Source organism: Martes martes, assembly GCF_963455335.1.
Source record: "Martes martes genome assembly, chromosome: 3".
NCBI classification, from domain to species: Eukaryota; Metazoa; Chordata; class Mammalia; order Carnivora; family Mustelidae; genus Martes; species Martes martes.
Window position 1 is genome coordinate 117,502,177 of NC_137890.1, and position 27,029 is coordinate 117,529,205.

The window sequence follows — 27,029 nt, forward strand, 5'->3', positions numbered from 1 at the left end:
AGGAAAAGTGCTTAGAAAGATATTGGAGAGCCTGCTGTTTAACAAAGGAATTCAAAGGGACCTCTTTCATAAATAATTTTAACTGCCTAGGAATTAACCAATCAAGAATTTCATTAAAATCCTACATCCTCAAACTCCTATGAATGAAATAATTAAAATGCTTAATATGTTGTATTAAACACAATCATTGTTTGTAATGTTCCCTAGCTGGTATACCCCTTACTGTAGCATAATGCTTTTTTTTTTTTTTCCCAACTATCTTCCCACTAGAACTTTATTTAAAAAAAATTCTAAGCAACTATGTCTAAGAAATGAATATTTAAGAACAATTATGCCCATCCTCTATGAAAAGTAAAAAAAAAAAAAGTCACTTGAATTATCTTGCACTGGTTTTTTTGGGTCCTCATATCCTTAGCAATGAAACAGGACAACCAAATGTCTCCAGTGTAAGTTTTCAAGTTTTTTCAGGCTCTGAAAAAAAGTCTAAAGAAAGTTTCAGTGTAAGTATGCCAATAAGTCTCATTGGTGTTGAAGAAAAGTGTGTTTGAAGCTGACATATTCCACATGGGTGAAATGCTGACAGAGGAGGCAGAGAGAAAAGACTCTGATTAATATAATCACATGAACATGATGACTGTCAGGCCTTAGAGTACCTTTTCTTTACTTTTAAATTAGTGATAGTGCATATACAAAAAATAGAATTAGCATTTTATTTAAAAGCAAGAGAATACTTCATACGTCAGAGAAAGATAAACTGTTTTAGCAGAAACAAAAATGCAGAAACCATGCTGACAGTACTGAATATGAAAATATTGAAACTGCTGTGACATTCTGCATCATTAATTTAAAAACAAATATGCAAGAAGTACTTTAACTAATGTGGTTATATCATGCATAGGATTTTAGGGCTAATCTGGTACCCAAAATTCCTTGATGAATCAGACGTGTCTCTGTATTAACTTCTCACAATTAAACTACACACAGGTAATAGTTCTGATTCCAAATGAATGAAGAAAGGAAACATAAATTTCCTGTTACTCTTGTGACAGGTACTTGTGATAGACTTTTATTTAAGAAAATGAATCTTGCTGACTGCTGCCCCAGTGTGGTGCAATATTAAACATCAGAGACTTGAAGAGTATAAGAAGAAAGCTATCTGCCCAACATATTTCCCTAACAATGTCCTTTCAATAGGTTAAGAAATGAAAAGCAAGCTGAGAAATAAAGTTTTATAGCTTTTTGAAAAATCTGCATCTTCTCTATTTTTTTACAGCATGGGCATCCTTTCATATAGTGACAATGTTTTACTTCTACTTGAATAACAGATTAGAAAGGAATAAACCACCTTTTCTATATCAGATGTAAGTATTGAATTTATTATAAGATTAAATGAGTTATTACCATAAGACCCAAGATGTCTAAAGAAAGATTTTCTGAAAGAAAAATTTGATGTTATTTGTCAAACATATACTTGTAGATTTTATTATAAATCAGGAAGAATTTTTATGATTTTTAATATTTTACTTTGCAATTAGTACATCCATTTAAGGAAAAAAAAGACTGGTTAAGAAAATACTGCTAAAACACAAACATATTAAGGCAAAATTACATACACACAAACAGTTTTATTTATGCATTAGTATAGTTTAGAAATGATATTTAATAATCTATCCAAATATTCCCATTTCAAAGTGTAGTTAATTATATGTTTGTTACAAACTTTTTAGTTCTATTGTAATCTTCATAATTTACATGGGTCCTTGCCTTTCCGCCAATGATTATCATAATACCTCTAACTCTGGCAGTTAAATTTCATTTTCCAGAAGTGGAACAAGGGATTTATAACTCTATACTCCCACCACTAAAAACAAATAACTGAATTAATATGATTCACCTTAAAGGTACTTTCAAGTGTTCTAAGAATTTTAAGTCACAATACTTTTAGGAGCCTGTTAATAATGGAAGTTATCTTGTGTGGGCTATTCTCAACTCTGAGGCATCCATACTGTTAGTTGTGTTGTACTCAATTTCCCAATGTTTTTTATTCTTGTGTTGTTTCTTTTATATATATATATATATATATATATATATATTTACTATTTACAAGATTATTAACTTTCTTAACATTTAATACTAAAATTAGAAGAGTCAGCAATAAAATGATTCTTCTTGGTTCTATGTTCTTCACTTTTGGAAGAGCCATAAAAATCATAAATACACTCTTATTTGAACTTTTAGTAAGATACATTTATCACACTTACGTTATTTATCATGAATGTATTGTAAAAATAAGATAAACTCTGAAAAGCAACAGCCTCTAACATGTACATATCCTTTTAGTTATTCAAAGCAATTTTTCAAGGGTATATTTTATGTTCTTCATAAATTCCCTGTGAGAAAAAGGCTATTGGAATGTATTTTAATTTTCATTTTTAAAAGAGAAAGCTAAAGTTTGAAATGTTTAGATGACTTGACTGAGATCATATGACTAATAAGTGACAAAACAATCGAGATCTAAGTTTTATTCTTCCTACTGCACCATTCCTGCATACCATCATGTTGCTCATCATAGAAAGAAAAAAAAAGAAAAAAGAAAACTAATAAATACATATTCAGTGCTTAAAGGAAAATAGACAATTGGGCCTTAAGTGACATTTTCAATCAGGATATTATTATGCTATGTCAGAAAATGTGTAGATATATTTTTCTAATGTGGAATTCTGTGTCTACAATTTTTCTTCTAGTTTTACCATTCTAGATAAATATGGTGCTTACTACTAAAGAAGTACTAAAGAAATCCGATAGAAGTATAATTTTTTTCATGTTTACATTAAATTAATATCAGATAATGCAGATTCTCTTAACTTACACACCATCATTCATGATTATATCAAGAAAATCTGAAGGTCTTCATTCAAAAAGGTCTTCATTTTAACGTGCAAAGAATTTAGATTTATAAGAATATAGCAACAAGAATTGAGAGTGCCCTCTCAGGTGTGAGTGCTTCAGATTTCTTCCATCTCTGGCACAGAAGAGCTTTTATAATTGTTATGCACAAGTTGTGTGCATAGGACTGGGGTGGTAGGAAGAATGAGTTGGGGATATTGCCAGTTACTAATGAAACTTGGCTCACTGAGCAAATGGTTGCCATATGCCCATGCAGATAATGTAGAAAGAAGGAAAAAAGAAATCGGAAGAGGGGGAAGGAAGTAAATATATTATCTGATTTCCACAGTTTTTTTCCTGTTATATTTTAAGTGACGCAGTTTGAAAACTACTATAGTTTATTTTTAAGAAGGCATTACTATAAAAAAAAAAAAAAAGAAAAAAAAAGAAGGAGAAGGAGAAGAAGACATTGCTGGAAAGAGCCAAGGAAACCTTGAACTTTAAAAAGGGTATTTGAAAGCAAATATGAAGTATCATTCTCTTATTATAAAGAATAGTAACAAACCCAGCTAGTATGTCTAAGATTTAATAAATAAGAGACTATCCATTAAAAGGAAAGTAAAAGGAATGGAAGAGAAAGGCTTTGAGTGTGGGCCAAGAATGTTAAATGACGGCCACTTGAGGACAGACGCAGAACAAACTAAGAAAAAATAAAAGGACACATTATTTCTCTTAGTATATAATGAAGTTAGAGAACCCATCAAAACAATTTAATACCATAAAAAATCAGTAAAAAAAAAAAAATAAAACACAAGTATGGAATTATATATAGTATCAAGAAAAACCAGTCCCAGCAAGCATTGCAATTTGTAGGTTGTTGGAGGCCTTTCTGTACAGGAAGAGAATCCCTAGCCATGTAAAAGGGAAGCATATTGTGTGTGTGTGTATAGTATGTGTGTGCGTTGAAGACAAGCAGACATTAAGAATTAAAGGACAGGACATCTCAGATTATGAGAGCCATCAGAGGGAACTGTGACTTTGATTTATTCTGTCAGTGTTCTGCAAATTTGTTGGGGTAAAAGATCTAATTTACATTAATATGGAATATTTTATTTCTAATCCTAGGCAATCAACAAAGGCAGAAAACCCACCATAAAGAGCTTATCTCTTTGATGAAGGAAAACATTCTTACTCAGTGCATTATGTTGCAATTAAAATCTAGAAAATATAATGTAAAAATATTACAAAGATAAGATACATGCTAGAAGTAGTCATGGCAGAATTACAAATTCTTAATATTTACGGAACAATTGGGTATGCTCTTTCAGAAATAAACTGTTATAATAAAGGAAATAACCTCTTATTAAATAGTGATATCTTTGAGTATATATATATTTTTTCTGTACCACAATAAATGCATATTCTTTTTTAAAATAAGCATTTTGAGGTATAATTTACATATGATAAGACACTCATTTTAAGCATACATGTCTTTGAGTTGGACAAATGTATATACCTGCTGGATAGTGACCAGTCAAAATATAAAATATGAAAAAAACTCCAAAAATTTCCTTGGTTTCTCTTTCTAGTCAATTCCACCCCTGGCCACAGGCAACATCTGATCTGCTTTCTGTCACTATAGATAATGTTTTGAGATCTATGCCTCGTGTTCCACCTATCTGTTATTTTTTTTTTTTTTTTTTTTTTATTTATTTGTTAGAGAGAGAGCGAGCGAGCACAGGCAGACAGAGTGGTAGGCAGAGGCAGAGGGAGAAGCAGGCTCCCCGCGGAGCAAGGAGCCTGATGTGGGACTCGATCCCAGGATGCTGGGATCATGACCTGAGCCGAAGGCAGCTGCTTAACCAACTGAGCCACCCAGGCGTCCCAACGACTAGGATGTTATTTTTTATATTACCGAGTAGTACAATACTGAATACAAGTAGTAAGTGGACATTCTCATTTTATTCCCAAATTTAGGGGAAAATAAATCAGTCTTTCATCTGCAAGTCTGATGTTAATTGTGGATTGTTCACAGATTTCTTTTTTCAGGATGGGGAATTTCCCTTCTAGTTGTTTAGAGCCATTATCATAAATTAATCCTGACCTTTGTCCAGACCTTTTTCTCAGTCTATTAAGATGATAATATGCTTTTTCTCCCTGATCCTAGTAAAATGAATTAAGTGATTTTTATTTCTTAAGCAATCTTACATTCCTGTGATAAACCCCCCTTAGTCATAACGTGATAATTACATAACATTTTTAAAATCTGTTGATGTATTCAACTGCTAACATTTGGTAATAATGTTAGTATCTGTTCATGAGAGATAATGGTCTATCGTTTCCTCATACTGTTTTTCCTTAGTTTAGTACCAGGCAAACACTGGCTACCTACAATAAGTTGAGAAGCATTTCTTCCCCCTTAATTTTATAAAAGAAATCATGTGGTATTGGTACTACTTCTTCCTTAAATATTTATAGGATTCCCAGTGAAGTCACCTGATAAATCACTAAAAAAAAATTGGGAAAACCTGAACCAAAGCACTGTGAAAGTGTAACATTTTAATAATGAAATAAGAAATAAAGTTTACAATCTCTTATCATTTTCATAAAAATGTTAATGATGTTCATTTTCTAGAATTGTGTTCATTTGGCTACATTTTCATATATACTTGAGTTCAGATCTATGAAATTAACAGGCCCAAACTTATATGCTTACTCAGTTACCCTGGTCTCTACTTTCCTATCCTCCCACAAAATGAAAATCTAACAAATCGAATATTTATAATACAGATGAACTTTAAAATATGTTACGTCTGACAACTTCTTATTATTTAAAATATATTATTATTAAAATATCTCCAGTCTTGTTTTTTCATTCCATTCCATTAAAAGCCACTCCTTGATAACTGCATTAGTTCCTAGAAATCTAAAAGTAAATTGAACAAATACTCAGAACTCAAAAATATCAATATGCAGCAGAGCAAGAAAATTGAAGAATCAGAAAACTGCGTATTACGAACAACGGTAGAGTTTTACAAAGTGAATTTTGCTGCTACTGAGGAGGTTCAGCTCATAACTCTTCATAAAAACAGCTTTCTAGAGAAAGTGTTACTTGGACAGAGTCCTAAAAGATATTTAGCAAATAGGTAAAGATAAAGCTGGTGAGCCTGTGTTTCGATGAGAAAGAATAATATAAACAAATGCCTGAAGGAAAAGAAAACAAAAACAAAACAAAACAAAACAAAACATATGAAGTTCACAAAGAACTACAAAGAGCCTTGTCCTGCAAAGACTTGTGGTTCAGAGCTCCCCAAAGGTCTTTCACAACAAAGTGTTAGAGAAATGTCCTATTACCTTCAAAAACAGATGACTCAATCTCCTTAGCCTTGGGGGTTCCTTGAGGGCCTTTCATGGTTGAAGGTCCATGGATGGACACTTAATACAGTAAATATGGGGTTATACATTACTTCCTGTAAATTTATACAAAATGTGATTAAAACCTGAAAGATAAAGTTTGAAGTTAGGGAAGAAAAGAGTAGAGCTAAAGAGATAAGCACCTTACCAATCCCTGGAGACCTTGTAGGCCACATGACAGATACAGATACTCAGTTCTCATCATAATAGCGAAAAATGAAAGACACGCGAGTTTCAGATGGAAAACTCTTTAGGTTGGGAAAGGTGGGAATCAAGGGTGGTATTTAAACCACCTCCTCTCGAGGAAATGATAAGCAGCGCACTTTTTACAATACAACTCAATACTATTAAAACATATCCACATGTTTTACTGTTTGGAGAACAGAGAAGATGGGTTGCAATTATGTGAATTTTATTTTCCTTAAAGCACTTCATCTTCTAATTAACTTAACCATAAAAATGTGCACATTGAAAGTGCAATCTTCCAAGTTAAGTAATGCAGGTGACATTAGTATTCATCATTCCTCAGGTTTTTTTAAAGCCCATTTTTGGTAACATACGTTTTTCAAACGGCATCATAAAAGATTTCCTTTGGTCTATTAGTTCTTTAGTAACATTTAGACATTTGATTATAATGAAGAAATATCCTGTCAAGAAACAAAATTTATTAGAGAGAAACACATGTTTTGAAATATAAAAATTAAGTAATGATTCTACTGTCATATCGCTCAAGTTACCACTGAGATTCCTGTTTTAAGAAGGTCCATATTCAAGCAGTATAAACTATAACTCTGAGGTAGAATTAGGTGACTACGATTAAATCTTTTTCTGAGTTTACTTTGCTATCATTAAGGACTCATGAGGAAGACTAAGGGAAGGTAAATGTGAGCATGCGGCCTTTGGGAATATGAATGGTGGACAGTGAGCATCAATGATGAGATGAAGATAGAAATATCCATCATTTTTGTACCTTTGAAGTATCTATTCTTGTTTGTCCTCACAAAATAATGAGAAAAATGGAGGCAGAACATTGGAAATGGTGATTTTTATGAGCCACATTTATTGGTAACACACTAAAAAAAGCCAACTAAGGTTATATATATATAACCTTAGTTGGCTTTTTTAATATATACACATATATATTAAAATATATTATTTATATATTATATATATATATATATATATAAAATCTAGTAAGTCCTATACCACATAAATCTGGTTATAATATATATTTCATTCTCTATTATAACCAAATTTATACACTCAACCATTACATAAATGTAACTAAAATCTGAGGGAAATTGTTAGGAACTTCCAATTTTGAAGTTGTACTGACTTTAAAGAATATCCACAAAATGATCAAAAACAATCAAAGATCTAACTTATTTCATAAACCACTCATTATTATATATCCATGAACCAAGGACCCAGAATAGGAGCACCCCAATTTTGTATACGTATCATAGGTAGACAATGAACCATAATTCAAACTTAATCCACATACAAAGACTGCTTGCCATCTGAGAAGAGTGATTTTTGAAGCACTGTGTCTGTCATTCAGACTGTTCTCTAATCATAACTCCACTGTTCACATCCATGAGTTGGAGGGGCTGGAATAAATAATAAGTCAGATGGAAGAGCTGCACTGTCAAAATCCCTGGGAGACCTGAGCAAACTGAGCAGCTCTACATTGTCGCACGGAAAGTACCAGAGAACATGTGACTGCCAGAGGGAAGATAATTAGCACTTAGCAACAGGGAGCAGTGGCAAGTTCTGCAGGATACAGGACATCCAGGCAGCCAATTCTAGACAAGAAAAATCCTTAACAGGCTCTTTCCAATATTCACATGCCCACCTGGCTAAGAACACACACAACCATCACTGGTGTGAAGGAGGACACCATTCTTTAGTTTCCCAGGGGGTCCAGAACAAAATGGTACAGAGCAGGATGAAGGAGGAGGGATGTCTATTTTTGTGTGTGTGAGTACTAGATTAGAAAATTTATTTGAGTTCTGCTTTTATGATTTTGTTTCTCCCTCAGGCTACTACTGTGTCCAGAGAAACATTGGTCACACCTTTTTCAAGGTTATATTAAAATGGTTAGTTCAAACAAAATAGCTTAATTATTGTTAAGCACAATAATTCCAAAATCCATTAAAAATGTGATTTTCTAAAAATACAGAGAAGAATGTATTATGCCTGCAGACTATTTTATAACATATTAATTCTAGGTAGAAATGCACACAACATAAATCTATTTTAAGTTACTGCAGTGTTCCCATTCCTGCTTTAAACAAAATTACTAGCACATTAGAAACCTGACCATAACTCATTTCAGATGATAATACTACATCATTCCAATTTTTATATTTGGAATACAGTAATAAAATGTTAACTAGTTCTCAAACAGAAAGGCTTTTTTGGCAAATATGGAAAAGTTTTAAAATAATCATTCAGACATTATTAGAAATGTTCTCCTAAGCCTCTTTCCCCAGAGAGCACCAAGTCCTCATTGTAAACATTATGCATTTTTTAGCATAGTACAAAGTTTCCTTCTGCCTAAAATATCTTCCAAGGTTGGAGAAAATATTTCATGAAATAATTTACATCTTATCTTCTCCTCATTTGCTATATAATTATCACGAGTTCTAAAAGAACCACCTACAGCAGATTAAAATCGGTCTCTTAAGTGAAAAAAATGCCCCTAGTTCTAAAAGAAGATTTTAATTTTAAGCCCCATTCACTGCAATTAAAAATGAAATAAGACATTACTTGGAAAACTTACAGGTTAAGAAATTGATATTGTTTCATAAATGACTGAAATCACATTTGCATCATTATGTAGCAATTTAAAAATATTTTACATGTTTTTTTGAAATGCCATCAAATTCAAGCGGCAATAGTATATATTAGGAAAAAAGTGATTGTGATCTAAAGTATCTGAAATGTAACTTCTAAAAAAAGTAATACCCTAGAAAATAAACCCCATTTTTATGTAAGATGTTTCCTAACATCCTAACAGACCAAAGTATTTAAGGACTTAATTTTGATAGTCATGAAAAGTATGGACTTTGGTAATTAAAACACCTTCATAATTAAGAGAACTGAATGAACTGAATATAGAAAAAATAATAGAGAAAATGAATAAGTGAAGTGGGAAGGCTGTTTTGGAAGAGTTCTCATTATGCTCATTATGATTGGGGAAACACACACACACACACACACAGCCCCTGAGCCATCTCCTGTGCTCTGCCCTAATCCACGCACTTGGTTGGGAGATAGAGAAAACTGAAGTATGCGTCATATTCTTATCCCAAGACCTCTCTAGTTTTCTTTTTTCTTTCTTTTTTTTTTCTTTAAAGCTTTTGTTTATTTATTTGACAGAGAGAGAGAGATCACAAGTAGGCAGAGGCAGACAGAAGGAGAGGGGGAAGCTGGCTTCCCGCTGAGCAGGGAGCCCGATGAGGGGCTTGATCCCAGGGCCCTGAGATCATGACCTGGGCCATAGGCAGGCAGTTAACCATCTGAGCCACCCAGGCACCCCAAGACCTCTCTAGTTTTCTGATACTTTCATATATACAAAATAGGAAATACTTTGATCTAATTCCTAGTAAAAATAGATGAGGTTAAAAAAAATCAGAGAACATAAATGAAAAATGGAATTAAATTGAATTGAATCATCTTTTGTAAAATTGATCTTTAAGTAGCAAACTAACTAGTGCCATTGAAATGTACTATTTAAAAAAAACACCTTGAACACTAAAAGTTCAAGACTTTTATGTTCCAGAAATAGCAGGGCAAATAAGGGGATAGAAAGAACTGGAAAAAGATAAGTTACTTAACCCCCAGTATCATATTAGTGTGTGTGTCTGTTTTCGTGCAGTCCCCTGGAGCTTCTGAACATTATAATCTGACACAAAATGCACTGTGGCAAAAACCCTAGAATAAGTCATTTTTCAGAATAGGAAAATATTCTACTTTGTCCCCAAATGATACAAATGTTGAGGATATGATTTTCCTGATCTTATCAAAGCAAAGGCTAGGGAAAAAAAGCTAAAATTCCTCTAATTATAAGACATATATTTAAAAAAATAACATACATTCTAAAAAGTATGTTATTCTTTTTCCAATTACTTATAGTTGCATGGTGAATTTTAAGGGAAAAAAAGAAAAGAAATCTCATGTTCCATTCACACTTCATACCAATGAAAACAGAACGTCCAGAAGTGAGACCCTGACAATACTCAAGTGACTCCAATGTGCAGCGTATATTGGCACCCACAGACTCATGGATTCCCATTCTTTAATGGTCTTTAATTCATTTTTGTCAATAATGCCCTTTGTGTTGAGATTCAGTTTATCCCAGGTTTAATCAGTGTGAGTTCCTTCAAACTGGCCCCTGTGTCTTCGTCACATGCCGCCATCAGTTTTTTGAACACCTTGCTACTTTCTTGCAAATAAAATATTCCAGACTCCTCTAGTATTTTTCCTGACCCAGCTCTAGAATTAATCATTTCTCTGAGGTGTCCCAGGTCCTTTTAGTGGGAAATTGTATTAGAAACCAAGATCTGGCCAGTATGTGTGTGTTACTAGAGTGCACAGAATATGTATTATTACTAGAATGTTCTTGCTTCTAGGCTGCTTCTCTCGGGATCAAATGATCAAAGCCGGCACAGTGTGGTCCTATAACCTTAAACATCCACTGATGTGCCTAAAACCTTCAAGCCACAGGGAAATCTTTCTCAATTCTTGCTCTTTGTCCTTAAAATAAAGATGACTGCACATAAATGCCCTGTTTTATTTTCATGTTGCCAACATCAATGGCAGATCTGAGCTGAAATAGTGAAGATAGGGAGAAGATAACCTAAATAATGTGTCAAATTAATGCTTTCAGAGAGCATAAATAAATTCCTCCATAAAGAAACAGTTTCCTCCTAATGCTTTGTCCATGCTTCTACATTCAACACAGATGAGAAACACTAGTACAAAATATTTGTGTGATAGTCTTAAAATAATGTTATTATACATCCAATATACAGCCATGTATATTAATGCTTTTCATAGACTGTCAGCAAAATATTTACAGAAAGCACTGAAAAATATCTTAGTAGAAATAACTTTGAAATTTTATGCTGGAAAGTTGTACATGTAGATTGAATATAAATATAATGATCACTATCGAGCATGGTAGATTCAAAGTGAGCAACTAATTTCAGGAGTGATAAAGTGAGAGAAAATACTCCATCCTCACATGGAAAAGTGAATATGTATTCAACTCTATTGTACAATAGCCAAAAATTATGTTGAACAACACACACAGAAGAAAGTTAAACTAATGAGTATTTCATCGGCATAGTATTAGGATTTTTTTGTTGTTGTTGTTTCATTTTGTTTTAAAGATTTTATACTTATTTGAGAGAGAGTATGCAAGAGTGCATGGGAGGAGGGCAGGGAGAGAAGGAAAAACAGACTCCCCACTGCGCAGGGGGCCCCATGTTATGCAGCTGGAGCCAAGGACCCTACATCATGACCTGAACCCAGAGCAGCAGCTTAAGAGACTGTGCCATCAAGGCGCCCCAGTATTGGTTTTGTTTTAATAGAAGAACCATGAATATAAAATTCCATTTTAGGCATTGAGTTAATGAACGTTTGGATAAAGACATTTACAGTTTTTCAGTCTTAACTAATGTTCACCAAAGCAAGTTGTTTATCTTCTTTATAATTTATGTAGTCCTTAAAATATAGACATATACAAAAATTAAAAGCTACTTGGAAATACTAAAAATAATTTTTACTTTCTCCAAGCTTTATTTAATAATCCATGTTAGAGTTACAAAACCAAATGAGTAAGACAAAATAACTTAAAATACAAATCTGAAAGTTGCAATGTTTTTAAACAGAGTAGAAATTCAGAAACAAAGTATTCCCTTTCTTTCCATTTCTGATCAGAGACAATAATTGAGAGTTAATAATGTTTCTTATTTCCTTAATTATGTCATTATCTATGAGCTATTTCTTTTTTTTTAAAGATTTTATTTATTATTTGACAGAGAGAGACACAGTGAGAGAGGGAACACAAGCAGGGTGAGTGGGACAGGGAGAAGGAGTCTTCCCACCAAGTAGGGAGCCCCATGCGGGCCTTGTTCCCAGGTCCTTGGGATCATGACCTGAGCAAAGGCAGACGCTTAAAGACTGAACCACCCAGGCTCCCCAGCTATCAAGTATTTCAATAAGTATGTGCAAATCTGTGACCTTAAATAACCCATTGAAGACTATAGTGTGTTAAAAAACTAGCATGCAAGCAAACAAATAAATAAAACTTTTTCAGAGAAGGAGGATAAAAAAGCATTAGGATTCTCAATAAGAAAACTCTTGCACACTTTTTAGGATAGGTATTTTGATAAAGATAATATGACATGTAAAAAAAAATAATTCAGTTAGAATATTCTAGCAATGAAGAATGAGATACTGAATCGTCAAACTAATCAACACCCATTATGCTCAATTTATTAACTAACCCAGATTTACTAATGTATAAGGGGTAGATTATAAAGAACATGTTTTATTTGCTTTCTTTAATAATACCTTTGCCATATAAATATTAAGTTCATTATTACTGCATTATTTTCCATACTTGACTCTCCATGCAAAGTGATTATAGTACCTCCAACAACGTAACTAGTTACTTTGCTATGGTGCTTAATGACTTCTAAATATAAACAAGTAGACAGGCTTATATTGTTACTGCCATGGTATTCCTTATTCTTGAAGTGGAGCATCTGGCTTGACTTAATTGTTAAACTTTCACAGGAAACCTTTTTCAGTGTTAGACAATATATAGTTCTTTTAGATGAAAAAGTTTTTATACTGTCAAAAGAAAAGAAACTCTCTTATTGAATGTGTATATCTTATCTTCCCAACAGATACATACAATTTAAAAAATGAATTCTAAAAGCTTGAGGTCTTTCCCAATGTACTTTCTTTGAGAATAATATCTACTTGATCATCAGAACACGATATTTAGTTATTTCAAAAGAAGAAAAATATGGTGTAAAATTAAACCACTCTTTTATGCACTGGAAGATCCAATTTCAGTAGGTGTCATATTTATACCTTTTTTAAAAAATGAAAAACAATAAAAATTACTAATAAAAATTTTTGAGTAATAGGGATATTTTCAATGAAGAACATAAACAATTAATGAAAATTTAGTGCTGACAAACACCACAAATATCTTCTTTCTGTTTGTACTAGTTTCTTACTCTGCTGTAACAAAATACCACAAACTCAGTAGCTTTAAACAACATAAATTTATTATCTCACAATTCTGGAAGTCAGAAGCCTTAAATTGTCCTTATTTAGCTTATATCAAATTGTTGGCAGGGCTGTGTTACTTCCAAAGATTGGAGGAAAATCCATTTCCTTACCAGGAAAAGAGATTCTCCTGCTTCTAGATGATACAGGCTTCCTGCCTTCCTTATCTCCATCTTCAAAGCTAACAGTGCAGCATCTTCAAATCTCTCTCTCCTCTCCCACATCAGCTTTCTGTCATCACATCTTCTCTGCCTCTAATTGGCCTCTCTCTGTTCCTATAAGGACATTTGTGATCACATGGGGCCCACCTAAATTCTTCGGGACAATCTCCCCACCTGAAGATCCTTAACTGAATCGCATATGCAAAGTTACTTTTCCCATATAAGTGCATATATTCATAGGTTTTAAGGATTACTGTGTGAACACCTGTGGGGAGTTATTAGCCTGCCTACCACAAGATTGTTTGTTCCCACAAGGTTAAGGCTCTTCTATTGTAACTGAATTTGAGTGTAATTGATATTTCTTTAAAATATATAAAATTAGGGGTGCCTGGGTGGCTCAGTCATTAAGCATCTTCCTTCTGCTCAGTTCATGATCCCAGGGTCCTGGGATCAAGCCCTGCATTGGGCTCCCTGCTCAGCTGGAAGCCTGCTTCTCCCTCTCACACTCCCCTTACTTGTGTTCCTTCTCTCGAGGTCTCTCCCTCTCTCTCTCTCTCTGTCAAATAAATAAAATCTTTTTAAAAAATAAGATAAATAAAATATACAAAATAAAAAAATTAAGAAATACAAAAGAATAATTAAAATGACCGAAAATTATTGCTACACTATATTTAAGTACATAATCTGTAATCAATTTGTAGGGTTTTTTTTTAAGATTTTATTTATTTATTTGACAGAGAGAGAAAGATTACAAACAGGCAGAGAAGCAGGCAGAGAGAGAGGGGAAACAGGCTCCCTGCTGAGCAGAGAGCCCAACACGGGGCTCGATCCCAGGACCCTGAGACCATGACCTGAGCCGAAGGCAGAGGCGCAACCCACTGAGCCACCCAGTAGCCCCACAATTTGTAGTTTTGATCTATTAACTGACTTACTAAAGAATTTGAAATTTGAGAATAATCAATTTTATAACTTCAATACTTTTTTCCTCAGTACATTTCACTATCACAGTGATGATCATCCATGTTAATTTTTTTCTGTAACCATCAGACTTTATACAGCAGCAGAAACGTCAGATATACTAAGATACTACTTATATTTTCTAGAAGTTGAAAAGGAGCAACAGTCTTAACCAACTGCATTTAAAATATCTTAATTTTGCAAATTTTACAAAAACGTTTGACTGTTATGTGAATACATGCCAGGATCCATCCTAGAGCTGAGGCGGTGCTCATTCAGATGAGGATGGAGGTATAACTCCAAAGTTTAGCTTTAAAATAAGGCTAACTCCAAATCTTCCCCTCATACTAAACATTTAAATTCTTCTTACTTTATTTTATTTTAATTATTTTTCTTTTACAGAAAATGTTAAAATGTGTAAACTTGTATTGATATTTTTTGCACATCTGTGATTATATACTTAGGTTAGATTGCAAGAATTGTATCCACTGCCTGGAGACATCCTAGGTGTTAACGGTAGACTGAAAAGTTGCCATCTATGACTAAAAGACTACAATTCTAGTCAGACAAGGAAAGTGATACTTAACTGTTTTCCTTTCCTTTGACTTCTCATACTCCAATTAAGTGGATCCACTGATGTGAAGAAAGAGAATATAAGGTAGTTTGGAAATTTCATTTGAATACGAGATTGATAATTAAAACCAAATGGTATTTAGTGTAATAAGTAAAAGTTAATCAAATGTAGTAGAATCTGCCAAAGTAGTCATTAAGGAAAAGTAAAGGATAATTAAGCAGAATATAGTTGAAATCATTTATTGAAAATATGAAAGTAGGTCATATTTATACCTTGTTGGAGATGACTACTCAAAATCTGTTACAAATAGAATTACTGAGGTAAAGTGCTTGAACATTTAAAATTTTTGGTATAATCCCTTATTTACTTGCAAAAAAGTAAATAAGGTATCATGATCTTCTATTAACTGCTTGCAAAAGTACCCAGTTTCCAACACCAGTGTGGATATTAAGTATTTTGTCAAGTCTGGCATCATAATGCTGCTAAGGCAACTGGGCGGCTTCTGAACTTTAATTTCATTTAACTTTATACGTCTGCTCCAATATGTCAGCTCTTTATATACTTTGCTCCTTCTCATAGAAATCTATTAACCTGATCCAAATAATTTCATATTCACATTCTCCAAAATGCAAATGTATCGCCTCAGTGGTTCATAGAGTTAAGTTCTTACTAGGTTAATATAGTATCTGCCTTTATTCTGGCTCGGAATTGGGTTTGGGCTTTTTTGTTTTGTTTTGGTTTGGTTTTTTGGTGCTTTATGTTTCATAAACCAAAATTATCTATTTTTAGATGGAAAAAAGATATCTGTAGATTAAAACTTAACTTATCAATTTAACAATTCGATTATTGTTTCCCAAATTCCATTTAATTCATCTGGAAAATGTGGATAAATCTCTGCCTTCGACCTTAATATTAATTATGTACCAAGTGTAAGTTATGTACTCTTTTTCATTGGTGCCAGTGCTGTCTTGATTGTTAAACATACTGAAAAAGCTTCCAAAGTTAGCATTAAATATGTCTCATTAAAAAAATGCAGAAGCAATTATAGTTAAAGATGCTATGCTGGGGGCTTTTAGTATTCTTACCTTGAGTAACATGTTAAAGAAGCAGACATAACATTGTACACCTTAACACATTTACAGAATTGAAATCTAGTGCAATAAAGGGTATCTCCAAATTCATTATATTTAGTTAGGAATATATTCCCAATGTTTGTTATCCAGTATTGTTTTGTTTTTGTTACAGGACAGGAGAGTGAAATGAGGTGTAGATTCCTATTCATGCTTTGTTTAGGTAAAAGTTCAAATTTGTTTTTACTGCCCATAGATACACTAAATTCAAAGAGACTCAGAAATGTACACAGATGCCAAATGTCAGTATGTTTTAATTCCAACAGTGATATAGTAGTTGGAATATTTTCACAGACCAAAATTATTTAACTTTTTATCACATATTTTTAAAATCTTATCTGTAAAAATACCAAACAATACTTCTTTTTTCATGTTTTGATCAATTTTAATAATCAATTTTTAAAATTTATTTTTAAATGGTTTATTTCATTTTTGTATCATATATTTAAGAATGTATTTATAATTCAATAATAGCTCTTGGTAATTTGAAAGAGTTTATTTTTCATACTTTGCAACTATAAGTACTTTATTTTAATACAATAGCCTCACTCCAGTTCCCTGGATCTCCAGGCATTTAGCAGCCTAATACATTGGAAGTAGATTTTCAAAATGAAGAATGGATCATTAGTTGCATAGCTTCCATTATAAGTGATAGATGAGCAAACTAACCTTGGGTTTTTAATACTTTAAAATTTTCTTTTAATATTACTTTTGTGTAGAATTGCATTTAAAAGCAAGCCTTTCAAAAATGAAAGAATTTTGAATCTCTTTTTAATCTGGAGCCACAAAACAAATAAAGCACTGTATTAGACCTACTTATATTTCTCTACAGTGTTCCTTTGAGGAAGTAAAAGGTTAGAGAAAAATGTTTGGCATCAAGAGCTTCTTGTAAATAACCAGGGCAGGTGTCCAGCTTAGATTTCTTGCCCTTATTAAAATGGAGAATGGAGGAGTCTTCACTCTATGACTTAATAGCTAATGACCTTGCACAGATTACAGCTTGTCTCTGGACTGCAGATTTCAAATTTCTGAATAGACGTGAAATATATAATCTCTAGGATCTTGTCTAGGTGTAAAAGATTGTAAATGAGGAAGTAGTAGAAAATCCCTTATGAATGTGACATACAAATCTTGATCAGTCACTTAAATTTGAGTTCGAGTTCATTGGAATCTGCTGCAGTGCAGAGAACTGTTGGTTAAAAATGAGAATGAAAGCACCATTAAACAATAAAGAAAGGACTTAAAAAAAGACCACATGGCATCATGGAAGGAAGACCAACTCTGCTTTTCAGTCATTAGCCAGAGATTGCTTGAGTACTTATTTTTTTTAATATATTGATTTCAGATCAAGCATTTGTATTTTGTGACTGCTTTCTCCTTTTAAGCCCCTTAGGAGATAATTCATCCTTGTATCCATAGCACCCAGCATAAGGCCAGGGACATTATATGCAGTAACTAGAACAAATAATCACACTACATCCCCTCTTCTATTCTTTCCTTCTGTGCCCAAAAGAACATGCACATTCAATAAAGTCATTTATATTTAGGCCAAAAAGCACTTTCAGAATATTCAATTTTTTTAAAATATTGAAGCTTTGGCTAATATTATGATATTTTATAGCAATCATGATTAATATAGAAATGGAAAACCTTTTCCATTTCTAATGGTACATGAAATTGAGATTGTACTTTGAAGCATTTGTTACATATTTTTATGCAACTGTTTTCTATTTACCCATCTAACAACTCTCAGTATCCTGAATTCATTCCTTTTGGTCACCAATCTAGTTTATTATAAAGTTTACAATATAGCTTTGAAAAATGCAGGAAATTCGCTTTAGACCTTTAATTTTGGAAATTTGATTTTATGAGTTGGCCTGAAGACCTGATTCTAGAAATGATAACTGGTCCACATGTCAAATTATGCTATATTATCATCACTGTAAACTATCCAGTTTGGAACAGATGTTTACAGTTCTAGATGGCAAACAGATATTTTTTTTTTAAATAGTAAATCTTGATTAGCTTTATCTTGAGTTAGATATAACTTAAACCAAGGTTATCTTGATTATAAGAACAGAATTGTAATACATGAAGTATGCTTGAAAAGCATATACAACCTCATAATATCAACATAAATACTTTCACTTTTAAAATTTTCTTCCTATCAGTTTATATGCAATCATATAAATTTAAATTTAAATGTTGCCTCTTCCCCCTAACATTGTATTACTAATATTATAAAGTTGTTCAGATTGCTACACATTCTTTACACACATGATTTTAATGACTAAATAAATATTTTAAATTTGATACACTAACAGTCACATAATGATATCCATGACATACAGAATTTTTTTCAGGTATGGTCATATAGTTAATGCTACACCTATGATTATGCACATAAGTTTAATATTTTTTTAATTCTTCTGAAAATTTCTTGTGAGATCCTTAGATTAATGACTTATAAACTGTCAGTTTTAATGAGCTGATACATATTGGAAGGCAGAGATTTTTAAAACAATTCCCTTTTTATTTTTTCCCATATAAATGAGACATATGGTTCAATAAGAAAAATATTTAGTGAAAATTATGTAATTTAGTATGTGACTAATTGTTTTGGTTTTGCTATTTATTTCATTTTTTATAATAGTTGAAAATCTATTTTTTGGACACTTTTAATGGTTCTTCTGTTTGACTACTACTTATTGTGGGTGGCTTTGGTAACTTAGGTTTTTAAATTTTGTAAAAATCTTGTTGCCATAGTAATTATGAAATCAGTTACTATAGTAAAAAGAATAAAATAAAAGACCCCTTTTCAAAAGTCAGTGCTTAAATTGTTTCTCCAAATTCACATGTTCCTCTCTTTTAGATGGTAGAGTTTGTTACAAGATCATTTATTTGATTAAAAAATACATATTTAGAGATAAATATTACTATGAACTGAGAGGTAACTAAAACTCTGGATAATTTTTCCCAATTTTTATTTAAATTCTAGTTAGTTAACATATAGTGTAATATTGTTTTCAGGAGTAGAATTTAGTGATTCAACACTTGCATTTAACACCCAGTGCTCAAATGTCCTCCTTAATGCCCATCACCCATCTAGCCCAACCCCCACCCACCTCCTTCCATCAAACCTCTATTCTCTAACATGAAGTCTCTTATGGTTTGTTTCCTTCACTCTCTCTCTTTTCCCATGTGTTCATCTACTTTGTTTCTTAAATTCCATTTATGAGTGAAATCATATGGTATTTGTCTTTCTCTGCCTGACTTAATTTCGCTTAACATAATACACTCAAGCTCCATCCACATCATTGCAAATGGTGATATTTCATTCTTTTGATGTGAAATGTAAGAAATAGTGCAGTGGACAATTTTTTTTAAAGAAACAATTTTAAATTCATCAGTGAGTTACCATGAACATAAAGACATTGGGGATCTAAAAATAAAAATAAAAACCAGAGACCAAGGAAATAAGCAGGTATCAATGCCAGCATTCTCACTGAGTGTTTCTACAAAATCTAAGATCTTGAGCCACAGCTTTGACCCTCTATACAGATTGCAGAAGACAGGAATTATAATGGGATGCATTTAAGGTATGGAAATGAACAAGAAATTCCCAATAGAGCTGGACCTTATCCTCTAAAATAAACAAATAAGGGAAGGCAAGAAATATAACATTCCTTTCCCAATCTTCTTAAACTGCCTCATCTAAAGATGTTGACAACCTGAAATATTATCAGTATCTGTTTTGAGATTGCATCAAGGGAAAAGGAAAAACTACATGTACCATCTGAAACGTTAATCCTTCCAAAGTGTCCACATTAACTTTATAAAGCATGTTCCAAAACTAATTTTTTGAAAGAACTTAATTTAGGCAGGCAGAAGCAGTCACCATATGAACTCACCCTTAACCTAGGACATAAAGAATGCCTATAAACAAAGTTCAAAAGAAAATTAATACCTCACTATCACATGGAATAAATCAACAATGAAAGAAAAACACCTTCACCCCCACACACGTGCACACACACACACATACACAAAGGCACCATGCATAAAAACTAATATAAACAACAGCAGAAATAGACATGCAAAGATTTCAAATATAATTCTCAGAAATAAATTTAATAAAAGCAAATATAACATTTTTCCTAAAGAAAATAAATCTGAAAAAGGAAAAAAAAAACGAAATGCAATTTTGACATCTTTAAATTATAACTAGATTTTTTTTTAATGGATAGGTGAAGTAGTAGTAGATTATATAAAACTGATGAAAGAATCAATGAACTGGAAGAATGACCTCCCACAATATTTATATTTCTGCCCAGACATATACAGAGGGATTATATTACATGGAGAAACAGTGCGAAGGCTTGACATGAATCTAAACAGAGCTCTGGAAGATATTAATAATAAGAAGAATCACAAAGCAACATTCAAAGAGATGATAGCTGAGTATTTTCCAAAAAACTTGAAAGATATTAGTAAAATCTGGGACCCCACTCATTCCCAATCAGGATAATTAATAAGAAATCTATACCTAGGGGAGCCTGGGTGGCTCAGATGATTAAGTGACTGCCTTCAGCTCAGGTCATGATCCCAGGGTCCTGGGATTGAGCCCCACATTGTGCTCCCTGCTCAGTGGGGAACCTGCTTCTCCCTCACCCCCCTGCTCATGTACTATCTCTCACTCTCTCTCAAATAAAAATAAGTAAAATCATTAAAAAAAAAAAAAAGAAATCCATACCTAGGGATACCTAGACATATCATAGTGAAATAGCAGAAGAGCAGAGGGAAAAAAATGTGTTAGGAAAAGCCAGTAAGAGTGGCTCCTGGATGGCTCAGTTGTTTGTAAGTGTCTTTGGCTCAGGTCATGATCTCAGGGTCCTGGGATGAGCTCTGCTTTAGACTTCCTGCTCAGAGGGGAGCTTGCTTCTCCCTCTCTCTGACTGCTGTTACCCCTGCTTGTGCTCTCTCTCTCTCTCTCAAGTAAATAAAATCTTAGAAAGAGAGAGACAGAAAGAAAGGAAGGAAGATAGAAAGAAGAGCCAATAACAAAACAAAGCAACTTCAAAGGAAAAGTAATTAAACCAGCCACTGATTTGAACTAGGAAAAATAGGACATACTAGAAAAACAACTGTAATACAATGAGAGAAATACCGCCAATAATTTTTCCATAATAAAATTATTCTCATGAATTACAGAAATATAAATATGCTTTCCCCCCAAATGGGGAAAAATAGACCTTATTCACACAAAGATACTCACCAAAGTAAATTTTTTTAAAGTACATTTCAGGGGGTGTCTGTGTGGCTCAGTCAGTTAAGGTCTGACTCTTGGTTTTGGCTTACATCATGATCTCAGGGTTGTGGGATCCAACCCCAAATAAGGCTCTGTGCTCCGCACTCAGTGAGGAGTCTGATAGATAGAGTTCTCTTTCTCTCCCTCTCCTTCTGCCCTCCCCGCCATCCACCACTGCTCACTCTCTCAAATGAACAAATAAATCTTAAAAAAAATATTTTTTTTCAGGAAAAGAGAAACTGGTCACACAGGTCAAGCTATTAAGTGCAAGAAGGAGTCTTAAATTAACAGATCAGAGTGGTCAGATTTGAGAAGAATCATAAGATAGAAACAATTCTATTTCTAGTACTGTAAAACTATTTGCATATGACTATATGGAGTTTTACTTTTCCCTAAAAATAATGTGTCCAGTGAAACCATTCTTAAATGGTTATGGGCATGTGTTAAAATCATTATACTTGTGTTTTTAAAAGTTCATTCTCACTATGGAATGAAAAACAGATTTTCAAAGTATATACAGGTTGGCATATAAGGCTATTGCAGTAATTCAGAACGTATGTTGAATAAATGCTGAACAAAGCAGTTCACCTTTCTGTTTTATTTATTTTTTATTTACTTTATTATTATTTTTTAAGATTTTATTTCATTTATTTGAAAGAGAGAGAGTGAAAGGACAAGCCTGGAGAGAGAGAAGGAGAGTGAGAAGCAGGCTCTCTGCTGAACAGGGAGCCCAATGCAGAGCTTGATCCCAGGACCCTGGGATCACGGCCTGAGCCAAAGGCAGCTGGTTAACCAACTGAGCCACTCAGGGGCCCCATCGTTTTCTGTTTGAATTCCTTCTAAACACTTCTAGGAAGGTGAAGGTCACTTCAGGAAAATGCTGGCTTAATGAATTAAGAATCCCAAGACTGACAGTTCTTAAGACTTGGGGTGTGACCTAACTGAGCGTTAACTTGAACAGCTTCCTATAAGGAATCCTAATCTCTTCCTATAAGGAATCCTAATCTCTCCCAGTTACCTGTGCAATTTAAAGAATGTTTAATAATCAGGACAAATTTTGAAATCATATTTTTATTATTTATTATTATTTACAATTATTGTTATATTTTTGAAGATTTTATTTATTTATTTGACAGAGAGAGATTACCAGTAGGCAGGCAGAGAGAGAGGGGAAAGCAGGCTCCCTGCTGAGCAGAGAGCCCTATGCGGGGCTGGATCCCAGGACTCTGAGATCATGACCTGAGCTGAAGTCAGTTGTTTAACCCACTGAGCCACCTAGGTGCCCCGAAATCATAATAAGTAAAATAAATTATATAAATGGCATATTTTCTTTCCTTATAAATGCATGATTTATATGGCATATTTGTGCATACATCTAATAATATCCAATAAATGTCAAGCTCACACTAATTATTAGACTGGTTCAGTGTGGGCATGTTGTAGATGCAATTCATTTAAAGGCAAGATCTCTGAAAAATAATACAATTTGGTTAGGAAAAAATGGAACACAGTTGTGAGTTTTCAGTAAAAATGCAAAATATTTAAATAACAAAATGTTTCTATATGATAAAACAGTTTTCAAAAGCAAATTAATTTGAAAGATATATATGTATAATTAAAATGAACTATAAATTATCTTCATTCTAGATAGCAAAATGTGAACATATTTATTCTTTCTGGAAAAAGCACAAATATGAAATTTTGATATGCTGATTAAATTCAATTGTATTATGATTCACTTTCATGTACTAATGAGAGTAGTCAAGATAGATCATCTTAATGATCAGAGTTGACAATAAAATGGTAAACAGAGCATAATTAATGATTTTCCTATTTAGCCTTCTCTGCTATTGGCATTATACCACACTAGATTGCTAGTATTAAGCACCATCTTAAAACATGCATTTTGTTTAACTGTATACTTATCATTGTAGTTAGGGCTGAATTAGACATTGAGAAAAATTTAATGCAGAGACTCACATGAAGTACTATAAATTTATCTATTAATGAAGACATATGAATTTATTGTTAATGGGTTTTAATTATTTTTCTGATGTTAAATAATGCACACACATGAATGTCTTTGAATGTCTTGTTTTTCTGCTGATTTTCATCTTAATTTTTACAACACCGAGCGGTTCATGTGTAAATAACCATTTTGAAGGAAAGGAAAATGACTACTATGAATATTATAATTTCAGTCCATCAAAATATTTTTTTAAAGTATACTAGCTTAATTCTATATTGTGTATTTTAAAACATATGTTTAAAACATGACCTTTAGGTAATTAGATACAGAGAATAAGGGCTATGTTCGCATTTTCAGTCATAAACATCTGGATTTGTGACTATTACACAAACTGTTAAGAGAACAGCCTCAGGGCCACCTGGGTGGCTCAGTCAGTTAAGAATTCCACTCTTGATTTTGGCTCAGGTCATGATCTCAGAGTCCTGAGATTAAGTCCCGCATCATGCTCTGCACTCAGTGTGGGGTCTGCTTATCATTCTTCATCTGTTCCTTGCTCCCCCCCACCTCATGCTCCTCTCTTGAAAATAAACAAGTACAATCTTAACCAAAAAAAAAAAAAAAAAAAAAGACAGAGAGAGAGAGAGAACAGCATGAGTAGATACACAATCACACCCTACTGTTGAGCACATATTCTGAACTTTGGAAGTATTCTAATTCTATGTAACTCAGATGCTGAAATAATTATTTGTGTAAAAGGTAAGTATCTCCTTATAGCTGAGGAAAATCTGTTTTCCAAGCTCCCTAAGTTTAGGATGAAAATGTAGATTTTAATCTCTATCAGGTAGTAAGTATCCAAAATACCTTTAGACATTCCAGAAGTGTAAATTCTCTGTGTTTTTTTTTTTAAGATTTTATTTATTTATTTGACAGAGACAGACATAGCGAGAGAGGAACAGAAGCAGGGAGGGTGGGAGAGGGAGAAGCAGGCTTCCCACTGAGCAAGGAGCCCCATGCGGGGCTCGATTCCAGGACTCTGGGATCATGACCGGATCCGAAGGCAGACGCTTAACTGACTGAGCCACCCAGGCGCCCCTAAATTCTCTGTTTTTATACAGTCTTTAATACAGCCTAAGACAGAACAGTGTGTAAATTTATAAAATGAGCATTTTTACTCCATCCACGATGCTGGAAATCCACCACTGAGAATAAACTGCAAAATACAACTTAATCACAACAATCAAGACTAGGTTACAAGCCAAAAGAATAGAAGGTTACCCTGCCCTTTAAATACTACATATTAGGAAATCCTCATTGTTAGACTGTCCGTTGATACTTAGTTGGATGAAAATCCAAACAAAATAGTCTCTAAATTTTTTTTAAAAAATTTTATTTATTTATTTGACAGAGAGAGATCACAAGTAGGCAGAGGCAGGCAGAGAGAGAGGAAGGGAAGCAGGCTCCCTGCTGAGCAGAGAGCCCGATGCGGGGCTGGATCCCAGGACCCTGAGATCATGACCTGAGCCGAAGGCAGAGGCTTAACCCACTGAGCCACCCAGGTGCCTGTCTTTACATTTTTTATTTAAATTAATCTCTGGAAATAATATTAACAGTAAGTACTAAGAATATTGCTCAAAATAAATTGACAAAATAATATATCACTAATTAATTTATTCTACTCAACACTGTATCATAAAAGCTAAAATGGCTTGAAACAACTTTATGAAAATCTGTTCACCTTAAAATTGTACCTTTCATGTTTTTAAAAAATGTTAAAGAAAGACTTTATTTTTAAGTAATCTCTATACCCAACCTGGGACTCAAACTCACAATCCAAGATCAAGAGCTGCACGCCCTACTGACTGAGCCAGCCAGGCGCCCCAAAACTGTACCTTTACATCTAGCTATTTATCTATCTTTTCATCCACTTGTACTTTCTATTTTTTCATCATAAATAACAACTTACTTATGCTGTTATTCTTTCTGTAGTAAAAATAATAAGTTATTTCTTCAGATTATTTTGATAATATAGATCTGGATTAATGTCTGTTCCTTATCAATCTGAATGTAAGATATCACATTATATACTAATTTTAAAGTTTCAAGCTGACTATAATTTTCCAAAAAAATTTATTCATAGGTTTTTTGTGTGTGTGGAAAAAAAGATAGGAAAGCAGTAAATCCTTAATATTTTGTTATAATCTCATAAATAACATTTTTATAAAATTTAAAATTATAGGGGTGCCTGGGTGGATTAGTCAGTTGGGCATCTGCCTTCAGCTCAGATCATGATTCCAGGGTCCTGGGATCAAGCCCCACATTGGGCTCTCTGCTCAGCAGGAAGCATGCTTCTCCCTCTCGCACTCCCCCTGCTTGTGTTCCCTCTTTCACTCTCATTCTCTCTCTCTCTCTGTTAAATAAATAAATAAAATAATTTAAATAAATAAATATAAAATTTAAAATTATATTCTTCTCATTGGTATTTAGGAAAGAGAAAAAAAACACACTTATTATTATGTCTGCCCTCCCATCCTTATCAGCTTGATCCTTAACATCGCCATTTGGACGCTCTTGAATTAAAAATTCAGACATCTGAAAGACTGAATTGTTCTGATAATACCATGAGTGCCTTTTTGATATAAACAAGTATCCTGCTTGTTTTAATAATTAGAAACAATAGGAGAACGTTCCCAATACATATGGAACAATCACTTATTGCCACAAGCAATATAATACTGGGACCCAGTATGGAGAAGCAGATTGCATGCCATCCACCTACCCCCATTCTCAAAACGGTAGATTTTTCAAACTTCATAATGCAGCATTACTTACCACTAATGAAATCAGCTGCTACATTTCCTACTTATAAATGTCAATATTATACAGAAATAATTCCAAATGATGACCCACTTTTTATGAAGAATGTTACATAATTAAAACAAAGAGAAAATAGGTGTTAGTTCAGGAAGAAAGAGTATAGCGGTCCCTCATAGAAGGAAGGAAATCTACTATAGTATTCTAGAAGCTAGAACACTGCAGATGGAGTTCCATATTTTAGTTACAACCTGGAATCTACATTACGAATAATTAAAAAATGTATGAAAGTGTGTGTCTTCTAGAGACTGTAAGTAATCCAAGTTGGCACATGAACTCAGTCTTTTATATGCATTGCTGGTGGTCTGAAAAAAATATGATATAGACTAACTACATCCCTCACATGCAGACATGCATGTATATTTTCATGGGAACACTGGAATTTAGACAGCTAGGATTATATTTTTACCCAAGGGAGGTGAGAAACTGTCACAGAAGGCTAGGA

The 27,029-nt window shown here is 33.3% G+C and overlaps 1 protein-coding gene across 1 annotated transcript in view; it reads right to left on the reverse strand.

The window, feature by feature from the left end:
* ZNF804A (zinc finger protein 804A) overlaps positions 1–27,029 on the reverse strand; it is a gene marked incomplete at both ends in the record, with an annotated part of 278,660 nt that overhangs the window by 226,561 nt on the left and 25,070 nt on the right. The window lies entirely within an intron of this gene.